This window comes from Pseudophryne corroboree, chromosome 6 (assembly GCF_028390025.1).
Source record: "Pseudophryne corroboree isolate aPseCor3 chromosome 6, aPseCor3.hap2, whole genome shotgun sequence".
NCBI classification, from domain to species: Eukaryota; Metazoa; Chordata; class Amphibia; order Anura; family Myobatrachidae; genus Pseudophryne; species Pseudophryne corroboree.
In genome coordinates this window covers 160,617,391-160,632,361 of record NC_086449.1, presented here as the reverse complement: position 1 = coordinate 160,632,361, position 14,971 = coordinate 160,617,391, and the positions used below count along the sequence as shown (strand labels likewise).

Sequence of the window (14,971 nt, the reverse complement as noted above, 5' to 3'; positions counted from 1 at the left end):
CAACCTTCGACATGGTGCAATATGCGCAATTCCACTCCAGACCGTTGCAGCACCTTATTCTGACCAAATGGAACGGAAATCATCAGACGATAAAGAAGCAGATGATAAAGATTCCAGTAAACGTAAAAAGGTCTCTAGCGTGGTGGCTACAGACAGACCATTTAAACAAGGGGAGACCCTTTTGGATAAAAGAGTGGCAAGTCCTGACAACAGATGCCAGCCTGCAGGGCTGGGGGGCGGTACTCGGAAGCCTATGGTTCCAAGGAAAATGGACCGCAAGGGAAAGTCGCCTGCCAATAAATCTGTTAGAATTAAGAGCCATTTACTTGGCTCTGGTTCAGGCAAAGGACAATCTACAAGGAAGACCAGTCCAGATCCGCTCAGACAATGCGACGGCAGTAGCATACCTCAATCATCAAGGAGGAACTCACAGCAAGAGATTGATGGAGGAAGTAACTCCCATTCTAAAATGGGCAGAACTCCATCTCCCGGCATTGTCGGCAGTATTTGTCCCGGGTGTACTAAACTGGGAAGCGGACTTTCTCAGTCGGCACACCATTCAGGAAACCGAATGGGCACTACACCCAGAAGTATTTCAGACACTGGTGAACAGATGGGGTCTACCGGAGATAGACCTTATGGCGTCTCGTCTGAACAACATAGTTCCAAGGTATGGATCGAGAACTAGGGACCCAGAAGCGGTCCTTGTAGACGCATTATCAGTAGAATGGAGATTTCAGCTGGCGTATCTGTTCCCGCCAATATCTCTGTTACCCAGAGTAGTGAGAAAGATGAAACAGGCAAAAGGAGCAATCATTCTAATAGCTCCAGCTTGGCCAAGAAGGCATTGGTACACAGATCTGTTGAGAATGTCCATGGAAGCACCGATACTGCTCCCTCAACGTCCAGATTTGCTAATGCAGGGTCCTTGTTGTCACAGTCGTCTGGATCGCCTGTCTTTGACGGTGTGGCTGTTGAAACCTCTATCTTAGAGGCTAAAGGTTTTTCGAAGCAAGTAATCCAAACTATGCTTAGAGCAAGAAAGCTTTCTTCGGCCCGTGTGTATCATAGAATATGGCAAGCCTATATTCACTGGTGTACTGGAAAAAAATTCAATCCGAGATCTTTTAAAGTAGCTAGGATTTTGGATTTCCTTCGGGCAGGATTGGATAAAGGGTTGAAAATTGCTTCCTTGAGAGTTCAAGTCTCAGCATTAACTGTATGGTTTCAGCAGAAGATTGCTGATTTACAGGATGTATGTACATTTTTTCAAGGAGTAGTACATATTCAACCTCCATTTGTTCCTCCTGCAGCTCCCTGGGATTTGAATTTAGTTCTTAAATTTCTCCAGGGTCCTCTGTTTGAACCACTTGAGAAAGCAGATCTTAAGTGGTTAACGGTTAAAGTTTTTTTTTTTTACTGGCAATGGCGTCAGCCAGAAGAGTGTCAGATTTAGGAACATTGTCATGTAAGTCTCCTTTCCTAAGTTTTTTTCCAGACAGAGCAGTTCTCAGAACGAGATCTAGCTATCTTCCAAAGGTATCAAAGTTTCACCTGAATGAACCAGCTTTTCAGGTATCGGGACTATCTGCGGGAGAAGCGTCGCTGGACGTGGTCCGGGCTTTGAGAATCTACATAGATCGTACTAGTGCCATCAGGAAAACAGATTCTCTCTTCATCCTCTACGGATTCCATAGAAGAGGATGGCCTGCTAGTAAACAGACGCTGGCGAGATGGCTCCGAATGGTAATATCAGAAGCTTATTCTCATGCAGATCTCCCTATTCCGGCTAATGTCTCTGCACACTCTACACGTAAGGTAGGTCCTTCTTGGGCAGCACAACAAGGTGCTTCAGCAGAACAGATATGTAGGGCAGCCACATGGTCTTCCATAAACACATTCATTAGACATTATGCCTTGGATACTTTTGCCTTTCATGACGCAGACTTCGGGCGAAAGGTCCTCCTGTGCAATCAGGAGCGTCCCCACCACTAAAAAGGCTTTGGGAATCCCAATGTTATCCTGTGGATAATCCTGTGGACCCAGCCAGAGAAATATACGTTATGGTAAGAACTTGCCGTTGATAACGTGATTTCTCTTATGTCCACAGGTATCCACAGGGATCCCACCCTGACGCATCTGATTTGAGGATCTAGACAATCACTAAAACCTCTTCCTTCTTGTATGGAAGGGTGTGCATGTGTGTTCTTATCGCCTAAACAGGTCTCGGCCTGATGTTCCTGCCTAAAATCGCTGTGGAAAGAACTGATCTGACTGAGTCAGTGGGCTGGACTCTATGGTGAAGGCCCCAATGCATCCTGGGAGGCCAGAAAGCTTGTGACCGTGTTGGTGCCATTTTCGCTGTCGCTCGACAATATCCCAATGTTATCCTGTGGATACCTATGGACATAAGAGAAATCACGTAATCAACGGTAAGTTCTTACCATAACGTATATTTCTCATACGTCCTAGAGGATGCTGGGGACACTTCATAGACCATGGGGTATAGACGGGATCCGCAGGAGACATGGGCACTCTAAGACTTTGAATGGGTGTGAACTGGCTCCTCCCTTTATGCCCCTCCTCCAGACTACAGTTAGATTCTGTGCCCAGAGAGACTGGACACTAAACAGGGGAGCTCTATGCTCGCAGATTCCACAGCCGATCCTCACTACACACTTGTCCAATTCTTTAGCAGACCAATCTGTGACCAATTCTGCTGAAATAAATAATTTGGCTGTGGGGGAAGGGGGATATATTAATGAGGAATGTAATTCATTATAATGGTCAAGGGAGGAAATGTGCACCCCCCAAAAAAAACAAACAAAAAACTTTAACCAACCCCGCCGGCTCTTTCAGCCAGTACTGGCCCAAAAAATACAGGGAACAAAACGTTTAGGGTCCCCTGTATTTAATGAACCCGCACCAGGTTCTTGGAGCTGCCCATGGTTCTAAAAATATGGGGAGCAAAATGAGTATGGGTCCCCCATATTTTCAGAGCCAGCACTGGGCTCCACTAGCAGGGGAGTAATGCCACAGCCAGGTGCCACACCTGACTGGGTCCCATGGCCGAAGCATCCACCCCCCTAACTATAGATTGTAAGCTTGCGAGCAGGGCCTTCCTACCTCTGTCCGTCTGTTTTTGTTCACTTTTGTTATATTACTGTTGTTCTAATTGTAAAGCACAACGGAACATGCTGCGCTATAAAAGAAACAATAAAAAAAATAATAAATAACTAGTCAGCCCAGGCCGGGGATTCCTGCTGAGCTCTGCATTTTAGGTAAAGAGCACCGGCTCCACCGCCATGCGCACGCTGCTTTGCGCAACTGCCACCATGTCCTCTGCCATCTCACCCTACACCGATCACTGCCGTATCCATACTGCATCGCCGCCACGCTGATAGTGTGTACAGTAGCCTCATATCACTTGCCTGCCTCTGACATAACATGCAGCTTAAACTCCGCATCTTACACATTTCCCGTTTCCCATGCATAGCACATATCAGTGCAGTCTATTGTGTTAGTAGGTTGTGGCACATTGTGAAAAGTTAAAATGTTGGGACGCAGTGGTAGAAATGAGCCAGTCATTCGTTCTATTTGTAATGGGCTTTTGGACATGGTGGTCGAAACACCCATTATCAGCCTTTAAGGGATAATGCACTGAAACTTTCTCCCGAAAGTAATGTGTGTTGTGCTTGATGATAATATGGTGGCATCATGATTGTATGATCAGCCCTTTAACTATAAAGTGTGTATGCACATGTAAACATCGATAATCACTCTGAGGGAAGGCAGTTGGGCACCTGATGAGACATAACCATAAAGTAATGATGTTGGATGGAATTTAAGACAGACAGTCGTATGTGGTACGGATAGTGCTAAGAAGAGAACAAGAAATAGAAGGACCCTGTCCAAAAGGGCTTATATACTACTGTGGGGTTGAACAGTTGGTTGGTGAGCTGAGGAGAAGGGCGAGTCAAGGGCAGAGAGGTACAGTTAGTGGAAATTATGAGAAAGGCAAAACTGGTAGAGAGTCCGACTTTGAGGAGGTAGTGAGTTCCACAGGAAAGGGATAGAGCATGAGAAGTCCTGGAGGTGGGCTTGTGCGGTGGTAACCATGGTGTGAACAGATATGAGGCTGGAGATACAGGAAGGGGAGGAGTGAGTAAGGGCTTTATATGCAAGTGTGAGGCGTTTTAACTTGACTATAAAGGGACAGTTAGCCAGTGAAACAGGTTGCAGAGGTGGGAGGCCAATGACGAGTGGCAAAAGCGGAAAATGAGACTGACAGCAGTGTTATGGATTGATAGAAGAGGGGAATGGCAAGAACAGAAGAGGCCAGAGAGGATTACCGTAGTCGTGGCAGGAGATAATTCGTGCGTGAATGAGAGTCTTGTTGGCCTCAGGGGCGCATTTGCAGGAGTGCAGTGGGGATATAATCAGGATCCCGGCGGTCAGAATAACGACGCCGAGATCCTGACCTCCAGAATGCCAGCAGCTCTGCCACAGCTATTCCCACTCCTGGGTGTCCACGACACCAATAGAGTGGGGATAGAACCTGTGGCGAGCACAGCGTGCCACCGAGCCCACAAGGGACTTCATTGTGCTCGCTCCCCTGTAGGCATTCTGGTGGTCGGGATCCTGTACCCAACCCGTGTAGAGTATATGCATTTATGATACAGGTTGCATTCTCCCTCTTCCCAATTATGAATCTGATCACAAAGGATGGTGCTTAATGGCGGGGGTTAAGGTGCAGTGTTTAAGTTGCAGGCAATACTTATGAACCTTAAAGTAATGCATTCCTCCCGTGTCGGGTTACATGTTCTGTAGAAAAAGTGTAATGGTGGGTACACACTAGGCATACGCTCCATGAGTGATATTGCATAGTGTTTCCCCTCCCGGGCCGCAGACATAGGGGGTCATTCAGATTGCATCGCTGGGCTGCAAATTTTGCTATCCCGCGTTCAGATAGTCGCCGCCTACAGGGGGAATGTGTATTCGCCGTGCAAGTGTGCGATCCTATGTGTATGCTGAGCTGCTAAAATCCACTTTGTGCAGTCTCTGCGCAGCCCAGGACTTACTCCTACAGTACGATCACATCAGGCTGATCAGGGCCGGAGCTGATGTTAGACTCCCTCCCTGAAAACGCTTGGTAATGCCTGCGTTATTTTGAACACTCCCAGTAAACGGTCAGTTGCCACCCACAAACGGCTTCCTCCTGTCAATCAGCTTGCGAACGCCCGTGCGAAAGGTTTTTTCGCACCATCTCCTCGCTGACCAGCGATGCCCATTGTCAGACGTGCATGCGCATTGCGGCGCATACATATGCGCGTTTAGTACTTGATCGCCCCCATAGTCCATACACACTGTGCGATATCGCACAGTGACGTCATGCTGTAGCCAGCCCGTACATTGGCGATATTGTCAGATTGAGCTGCATGGTCTGCTGACAGTTAACGACCCCTGGGAGCGCGCATTGGACATCACTCGTAGCATATACACTGTATACAATATCGCTCAGGGGGGTAAAAATTACTGTGGTATGCACCTTAAGGTGCTAGGTGAGGGACAATTAAATGATACATTTTTGCAAGGTTGGACGTGTTTTTCTAATGGATGCATTGTGAATTACTTGTAAAACCAACACGCTGTAAAATGTGGGCCACACATTGGTTCAAAATCTACTGCAAATTTCCACCTTCCCTTTATTTGCTGCAAGTAGTGCACATTCACAAACCGTAACAGAACAGGGGATACTTGTATTCTGTAAGTATGTGGTTATGAATAAACACTTTACATGCACATTTTACAAACTTGTACAGGTTGTTTGTAATGATGGAATTCCCCCCCATCCCCATGACCTGTGTGTTTTGTGTATGTGGGTGGCTAGAGAACCACTGAGGAAATGTTGAGGACATTTGGTTGTAACCTGGGGAAATAGTTCATGATCTCATCTGTTTGTTTTATAAACCAAAACAACATTCATGTAAACTGCATTTATCTGTTTACACAATATATCACGTGTGACGTCTCCTATTGTCAGTCTGGGAGCAGTATGGCTGATGCCGCTTGCAGGACTAGGTGAGTTATTCAGGTTTAATAGCAAACCAAAAAAGCACACTAATGGGCAAAACCATGTGGCACTGCAGGTGGGGCAGATGTAACATGTGGAGAGAATTAGATTTGGGTGGGTTATATTGTTTCTGTGCAGGGAACATACTGGCTGTTTTAAATTTTACACTGCAATTTAGATTTCAGTTTGAACACACCACACCCAAATCTAACTCTCTCTGCACTTGTTATGTGTGGCCCACCTGCAGGGCACATTGTTTTGACCATTGGTGTTCTTCTTTGATTTGCTAACACACCTGAATAAGGCCCTATATCCATTGTCAAATATCTTAAGTTTGTTAAATTTTTTTTCCAAAGGAGCAGTTCTCAGACTTCACACGAATTTCTAAATTAGAGTGTTTTCTCATTTTGGAACAAACGCCATATTGTATATCCACGAGAGAGATGTCAGCTCGTACATGTGAAAGCTGTGTGTATTATAATCCAATCTCCAGCCCTAGTTCTTGTTGGTTAAAGCTGCTGTGATGACCTCTCTTAATGTGGTTTGTACTGTGAGATTTGCTAGTAATATATATTAGGTGTGCAATAAGTTTCTGGATGCACAAAAAGTATACGGTTTACAAACAAGTTGCAGTGGGTCTGGGCTGTAATGTACAGTGGATGTTCTACCTCTTGGTTTGGATTCATGTCTCATAAAATCCACCACTTTCCTGGACTAATAGGCCGGTGCAATTTTGTGATGGGGAAGGGCACCACGAGCATGAGTTCTTGGATGGTGCCTGGAAATTGCTTCCAGCACTTGCAGTAGTCATTGGTTGGCATACCAGTCCCTAGTAGCTACATTGACTAATCTTGTCCACAAAAACTGTCACCATCTGCTTGGCCACGCTGTGTTCACATCAGAACTTCTGTGTTGGTGCATCTCCAACTGGGGTCTACTGGGCCGACTGTTGTTTATTCTCAGGGTCGAAACTATAGATCCAGGATCTCATGCTCTCCCAGATCTGCCTGGCCAGCATGTTGTGGATACAAGTCACCTGATCCTCCTTCTGATCTTGAGTCAGCTTATAGGGCACCCAGTGTGCAGAAACCTTGCTCAGGACAAGCTTTTCATGGCATATCGCTGTTGGATCCCGATGACGTCCACCTCAACTATGACCCGCATGACAGCCATGTTGTCCTTGGTGATGGTGGACAGAGGTCGGCCACAGTCTTCGTCTTTCAGGGGCTGTCTGCCTCGCCAAAATTCTTCAAACCACTCAAACACAGTGGTTTGGGATGGTGCTTCCTCCCCAAAACCAGCTTGCAGTCGGTTAAAACTCTGCTGCTGTCCTGGACCACTCTATAAGATCATGGTTCTCCAGTGGCCTCTGTTGAGCTCCATAACGAGTTTGTGAAGGAAGTAAACATGCTGACTTCTTCAGTGTGCAGTGCTGCTTATATACGGTTCTGTGCCCTGACATTTCCCAAAAACTGCTGTCCAAGATTACAGTTCACAACCAGACAGGCAGATTGTGTCTACTCTACCTATGCACTGCACATCCGGAAACTTATTGCACACTTCTCGTGATATATGTAATATATAAAAATCGGGAAATAGGTGAGCCAAAAAACTAATCGCCATGTTTAAATCTGTGACACGGCCTGTCTGGCACAATAAGTATGCAGCAGTGTGTGACGTACAATGGCCGTAGCATTTTCTGAGTGATCAGAGCTGCTGTGACAGTTCAGTGACAGGTTAAGCACAATCTCCACTAGATGTTGCCATGCTTATTTTTTGATGGACCACAGATTTCTTTCATGTGTGAAAAATTTACTAATGTCTAATAAAAATAAGCCAAATCAATTGAACACAAAATAACAAAGTACATTACATCATAACTGTAGACCTATTAACTGATGGAGTGGTCAGTGCTGGCTGCCAGCTCCGATCGTGCTGCCACTCTACCTGTTACTGCAGGAGGTGTTGTTAGTCTCTATCCGGTATTTAGTATGTCCTATAGTGACCAGTAGGACACACCTGAGCAGGGCATCACTCATTGACATGTAGGTCTTGTGGTTAGTGTCCTCATGATAAGCCTACAGTACCAGAGAGAGCCTTTGTCGCCCAGTAGCATGAGAAGCCTGCAGTTAAGTACCATAGACTTTCATGCCTTCCAGCCAGGGTATTATTGAATGAATGGCACCATGAATTCTGTAATGGTGATGATGAAGCGCAGTACAGTGGCTCTTCTTTCAGCTGTATAAATGTTTTCTTCCACAGCTGTTCTCTGTAAATTAAAATGTGCTATTTAAGGATTGAACGCATTTTAGGCTGTATGTGCTTAATACGTCCCCCTCCCACACAGAGTAGATCCCCTACTGTGAATCCAATAACAGATGTTTATGGTATCTGTACAAATGCTCTGTATCGTAATGCTGGAGCTTTGCTACTTGAAGAGAGGCGTACCAAGGGCTTCAGTATGAAGTCTTGTTTGTCGGAATGCCGTCGGTCATATGACCGACATCGGCACCCCGACTTTGAAGATCTAGACATCAGAGGGGCTAAGTATTTTTACCCCCTCCCCTATCCAAACCCTCCGGGGGGTGGCGGCTAGGGCTAACTCTCCGGGGGTGGCAGCTAGGCCTCCCCCCTCCCCCTCCCTCCCCCCGTGCCTTACCCTAACTCCATAAGTGCCTGGCCCTAACTCCAGCACTTACCTTCGGGATGTCAGCTGTTGGTGTTCCTGCGCCTGACTGCTGAGTGGTGGTGGGATACCGGCAGTCATGTAACAGACGCTGGAATCCTAGCATGACATGACCGCCGGTATTCTGTCCATCGGGATTCTAAAAGCATCACGTATCAAGGCCATGTGGCCGGGTGCTGCACTTCCAGATTTTTCAGATCGCTGATGTCCTGTTTGTCAGAAGAGATATGGTTAACAACATCAGAGTTTATCACATAATTCCAGCAATTCAGTTATGGACTTGTTTCCTATGTACCACAGTGCTGGCCTCCTCTCAGAAGTGACAGTCTGTAAAAAGAGAATGACCTCGCTGACCTCTCTTCTAATGTAGAAGTTCTATTTAAAAAATATGAACTCTGTAGAATGAGATCTCTGAACTGTAGTCAAAGATTTGCTTTGTTTATGACCTTGTTTGTGACCAGCAAGAAGATACTGACAATTGAGTTCATCTAATAACCCTCATTTATGTGATAAACCAGATTCCAGAAGCTGTCTCCTCCTGCACAGTGTTTAAAGCTTCTTTTTAGCAGTATCTTTGTAAAGGCATACTGATCTAGTCCTTGGTTATGTATTTACATTAAATGGAAAATCTTCGCTAATTGTTTTCATTCTGATTGCCCTGCTTGTTCAACTGAGTTTTTTGTAGATGATAGTGTAACAAAACGAGTCTGGGGAATGTCCTATTTCCGCTCAACAAGATTCCGTTTTTCCCTTAACTTTGATTTGCAGCCACCACACTGAGATTTGTTACACAGAACCTATTCCTGTAAAATAGATGACGTGAGTGGTGATTTGGTTACTGGACAACAACAGGAAAGTGCTGAGAGCCAACACCAATTTTAGCTAAGCAGGGCCAGCTTTAACAATAGGGTGTATGGAGCTTACAGCTCCAGGCCTCCACATAAAACAAGGCCCTTCATATCTCTGGGCACACCCACACAGCCCCTCCCCTTCTCAGTATCGGCCCTTCAACAGTTTCATGCCCAGACCCATATAGCTCTTAATCGGGCCCTGCAGCCAGTCATTGGATATTTTTGGTGGACCTAAGTATTTGCAGCCTATATCACAATATGTGATCAGAACAAGAAGTGGTTGAAAATCTATATAAATATAGGTTAACTTTTGAGCTGACATCAGTGCTCACCCCAGTCATGTGCTGACCTGCTGCGTAAACTTTGTAATTGCACAATGCTGTGACTAAGGCAGGGAGGGTCCTGTGTGTCCACTAGTGTTTCAGTCGCTCACCACTAACATACACAACTCCTGTCTGCAAATAATTCTCCCTTGATGAAGGATCACAAGGAGGGTAAAAACTACGTATAAAAAAAATAAAGTTGCTATATAACGGGATGCAGTTAAAATGCCGTCTGTCTGTATCCTGACGTTCAGGATATTGACGCTGAAATTCCGACAGCCAACAATGCCGGCAGGTGGAATCCCGTTACACCATGGCCATTCCCACTCGTGGCGAGCGCAGCGAGTCTGCAAGGGGACTCTTAGCGGGATGCAGCTGTCGGGATATTGACATCCGGCATCCCGCCCGCCGTATGTAACATGATATAACAATTGTTGCATGTCTACATGGAGTCAGCGTGTTCTGATGGTCTTCCAGTGAGCATGATATTGTAAATACAATAGCTCTATTTCTTAAAAAAAAAAAAAAAACATCAATAATTAAAACAAAAGCAAACCACTATGACCTTACCTGTTAAATGGCGGTAAAGTCGCAATCATCACATAAATAGAATATAATAAAATATAGCATACATTATAGCAAGTAATATGCCAGGGGTCAAGAATTTCACTGCTAAAATCAAGCAAAGAAACCAATTAAAAAATTTCGGAGTCCGTGTGTGCAGCACAATTATAGTCGGCCACCTGCAGTTGACTGATATCTCGAACATTGTTCTAATACAATACAATATCTTTTTAGAAGCATATACAAAATGTCAACGTTTAAAGAGATACAAATGATCTGTCGATACCGCAGTGCTGACTTAGATTAAATTGCTAATTTGAGCATTTTACCAGTGTCGATATTCTAACTTGAAACATGCCTTTAAAGCAGCATGTATCAATTTAGATTGCCGACACCGTTAATATATGTTAAGTAGTTAGGCTCCTGGTATGGTTGGCTTTCTACTGCTGGCCCCGTAGACAAATCCCGAATCATATGCAGTGGGAATGGGATCATCCAACCCACTTTTACACCTAAACAATGGGAAAAGACCCATCTCACTACTTTCTCAATGTCCCCATGTACCAACCATACTGAAATGAATCTAAAACTGTTACATAGACTTTACTTGACTCCCTACTAAACGCCATAGATTTTGGCCAACATGCTCCAAATTTTGTTTGCGCCTATTCCATCAGGAAGGCACAATTCTACATATTTTTGGGGGATTGCCCCATACTACACCCTTTTTTTGGGTGAGGTGTATATGCCCTTATAAAAGTCGTATTGAGTATATCTCTCAAGATCCTACCTTAACCCTGTTGCATTGGTATCCCCTTGCAGTCCCTAAGGCTCCGGTCCCTAAGGCTAGGCCTACGGTGCGCACAAATGTCTTAATTCTTGCAAAGGATAATTCTTTATTTTTACAAAATGGCACCCCGGTTTTACTTGTTCTACAAAAATAGCACTGCTTGAGCATTCGGACATATCTTAATTTCAGTCAGGGCAACACTGGAAATCCACTTCTCCTACCCTGCTCGCTAAAGTCATCTCCAAAACCCAATTTCACTTTGAGATGGAAACTAGAGATTTCCTGTACTCCGTGTCCCCCCTCCCCCTTTAAATAGTTTCCCTGGCATGCATGTAACTGAGGTTAAGGGCACTCCTCTCAAGGAAATTGTCACAAATAGTCTATTTTCATCGTGTAACATGAATGAAACTCCTACTTGAGTGGCTATTGTTTGTTTTTAGGTGTCTCGCCTCATAATCTATTTTTTCAAATGTACTTAATGCTCTCTCTTCTGATTTATTTATCTTATCGTGTATATATAGTCCATGTTGTATGTTAATATGCATTAGTTTGTCCTGTCTTTTCCATTTTTATTTATATAATAATAATAATAATTATATATATATATATCTATATATATATATATATATATATATATATATCTATATATATATATATCTATATATATATATATATCTATATATATATATATATATATAAAATTATAGAAAGAGAGTTAATGTATATAGTAGCATTTTAATCTTTATTGCATGTCCTTTTTAACTGACTGAATTTTACATATGCAGATAAAATGTTGTAATATGTATAAATGATAAGCTCTATCTCTTGAGAAAGATCACTCAGCCCCATTCAGAAGAGGCAGGTTATGTAACTGGTGGTAGGGTTGTATTACTTGTTCATACATTTTAATGTGAATTAGGAGTGTACTTCAGAGCAGGTAAAGCACAATAGGTAGTGTGTAAGTTGTGTATGACTGGTTCTTATTTACATTTTTCTTTGTGTTTTAAAGATCTTTGGATGGAAATGTCCAGGTAACATTATGCAGATGGTGGCTGAAGGAAAGGTAAGATGCACTCCTTGCAGGCCAATGGCATACATTATACTGTAATTGTCAACTACATTATAAAAATCTACATTGAAGCTATTGGGTATAATTGATCTAGGTTCTGTGTCGCACGTGGATGGATTCGCTGGATTATACTGGGAGATGCAGAATGGTATCTCTGAACTATGGGCCTGATTCAGAGATGTATGCTAATGCAATCACAGCTGCATATGTGTACCACTCACAAATGTCCCCTACTTGTCAGTCACTCTGCGATTTATATCCTGTCTGTTAGCGCCATCGCGGCACATGCGCAGCGAGATTTAGACGCATGCGCAGTCACCTGATAATCGCTCAATCTGCATTGCGTACAACTCTGAATCAGGGCCTATGCTCGCAGATTTACTTCTGACCAGCTAGAAGATGCTGCTGATCAAACTAAATAAACCCCCATTTATGTGGCAGTCTGGAACCTGTTTCTAATAAGAAAGGGTGCTTAATGGCACTAGAGAACTTGGTCCTATCTCATAGACTGATGTTAGGCTAATTAGCTATACAGATTCTATTGCAGTCAGAGTGTAATAAAGTTCCATAGAAGGTCATGTGGAATCCAATGCAACGTCAGTGTTTGTTTCCACAAACCTCACGGAACACAATCCTGATATTCTCCCGGCAGTAGGTCACGCCACAGATAACACAAGTAAATCTCAAAGGAAATCCAGAAGCTCCATATAGATATGTAATGTGTGGGCAAAATATAAGCTTAGTGTGATACTATAGATAATGCATGTGATAGATCACTGCGTGTACAACTAGTTCATGCCATAAAATAATGTAAGCAAGCATCTTTATACATGAAACTATCGAGGTAACCTACATACATGATCATTTATTGAGACAATGACACTTTGGAATGTTAAAAGAATCAGTCATATCGAATAAAGAGTATAGCATTTAATAGATATTCCAGCGTGATTCTCCCTACGGAATGGCCACAGTCACCATATCTTGAGTGTGTTCCCTGATTTTGCTGTTGTGTTATTGGGGCTCCTGCTGCATTGGGTGCCTGTATTATATTCTTTACCTAAGCTACTTGGACATTTTCTTGAAGTATCTGTGTTAGCTCACGTGAGCAGGGCCCTCTCCCCTCCTGTGCTCTACCATTCCTAACTTGGGCCATCACTCCTTGGCAACAGCACCATCTGGTTTGGACAACTCTGCCTTGTGGGTATGATGACTGTATATGCAGTATTATGTATATGGCTTGTATCCTCCTCTCTTCTGCAGTACTCTGAACTGTCATTTTGCGGAATGTGGGCCTGTTTCAGAGAAGTACGCAAAGCTGATGTTCCACACAATAAAGTGACTATAGTCAGACTGCGCATGTGCTGCGTCCTATTCCATCGCAGAGTGATTGACAGGAAGTGACCGTTTGGGGGTATTAGCATTGTGTCAGTGGGGTGTGGTCATAAAAATGCCTAATGTCAGCTGCGAGCTCTAACTTTCAAAAACATGCCATCTGTGTGACTACTGCGTAGCCACAGACCCACTCGAGCAGCCGATGTTTCCCGTTCTTGTGTATAGGCTGCATTTGTACACAATTGCGAATGAGTTGCGATTGCTCAGGTGAGCGTCTTTTCATTTCTGGGCAGCAACTTCACTTGCTGATATCAGCAGTTTCGTTGCAGAGAAAACCGCATGTGCAGCTGCATTAGCGTTTTTCTATGAATCAGACCCATTGTTTTTTTGCAGTGTATTTGTACAGTGTATGCGATTTGTGAGGTGCTAGCACCCTTTGTGGCTTCCTGTAAATAAAGGATACTACCCTTTGGGTGTTGTATGGGATACAGGCCTATGATATATGAGCTAACTGATTTTATACCTAGTAAATAACACCATTTTTAAATGGACACAAAGTTTTCTCAATTGTGACCCAAGCGTCAAGTTTTTATGCCTTATGGGGCTGATCCTGAGCTGAGAGCAAACCAAATTATAGATGTAACTTTGCACCTTGGTGAAACCATGTTGCCTTACAGATATCAAATGTGCAGAGAGATTAGATTTCAGGGGGATGTGCCCAAAGGGTGTGGTATAGAAGATCTACAGCAGGGCTGGCCAAACCGGTCCTCGAGATCTACCAACAGTTCATGTTTTCCAGGCCTCCTGGAGATCTGTAGAATTGTCAGTTAGGAATGAATGCAGCACATCTTAATTAGTAATGGCTACACCTGTGCACCAGCTGGTTTGGCCAGCTCTGATCTACAGTGTCTAGCTAGACAGTCATTAGGTCAACCCCATATTGTCAACATACATTAGGTTGATAGTGACAAAAGGTCGAAAGGTACATAAAGTCGATATAACAATGGTGGACACAAGTTTTTATTTTTTTGGGGTATCATTTTGTATGTTTCATCATATGTGACCACAATCAGTGGAAACGTGTATCATCGAGGACTCGCTTCAGGCAAGGTGGCTCCTTACGCTACCTCTGTGCTTGCCGCAGGTTACTCTTCCCAATCGTAGTCCATGTGGATAGTAAATCAAGCAGAAGTTGGGAAAACATGTAAACCCCCCCCCCCCCCTCCAAAAAAACAACAACCCACATGTCTTGACCATATGTGTGTCAACCATTGTCATGT

The 14,971-nt window shown here is 43.9% G+C and overlaps 1 protein-coding gene across 1 annotated transcript in view; it reads left to right on the top strand.

The window, feature by feature from the left end:
- Positions 1–14,971, top strand: part of SLC23A2 (solute carrier family 23 member 2) — a 319,310-nt gene that overhangs the window by 47,991 nt on the left and 256,348 nt on the right. Inside the window, exon 2 of the mRNA XM_063932053.1 lies at positions 12,297–12,350. The gene's annotated coding sequence lies outside the window, so the exon portion shown is untranslated. The remainder of the gene's footprint in view (positions 1–12,296; positions 12,351–14,971) is intronic.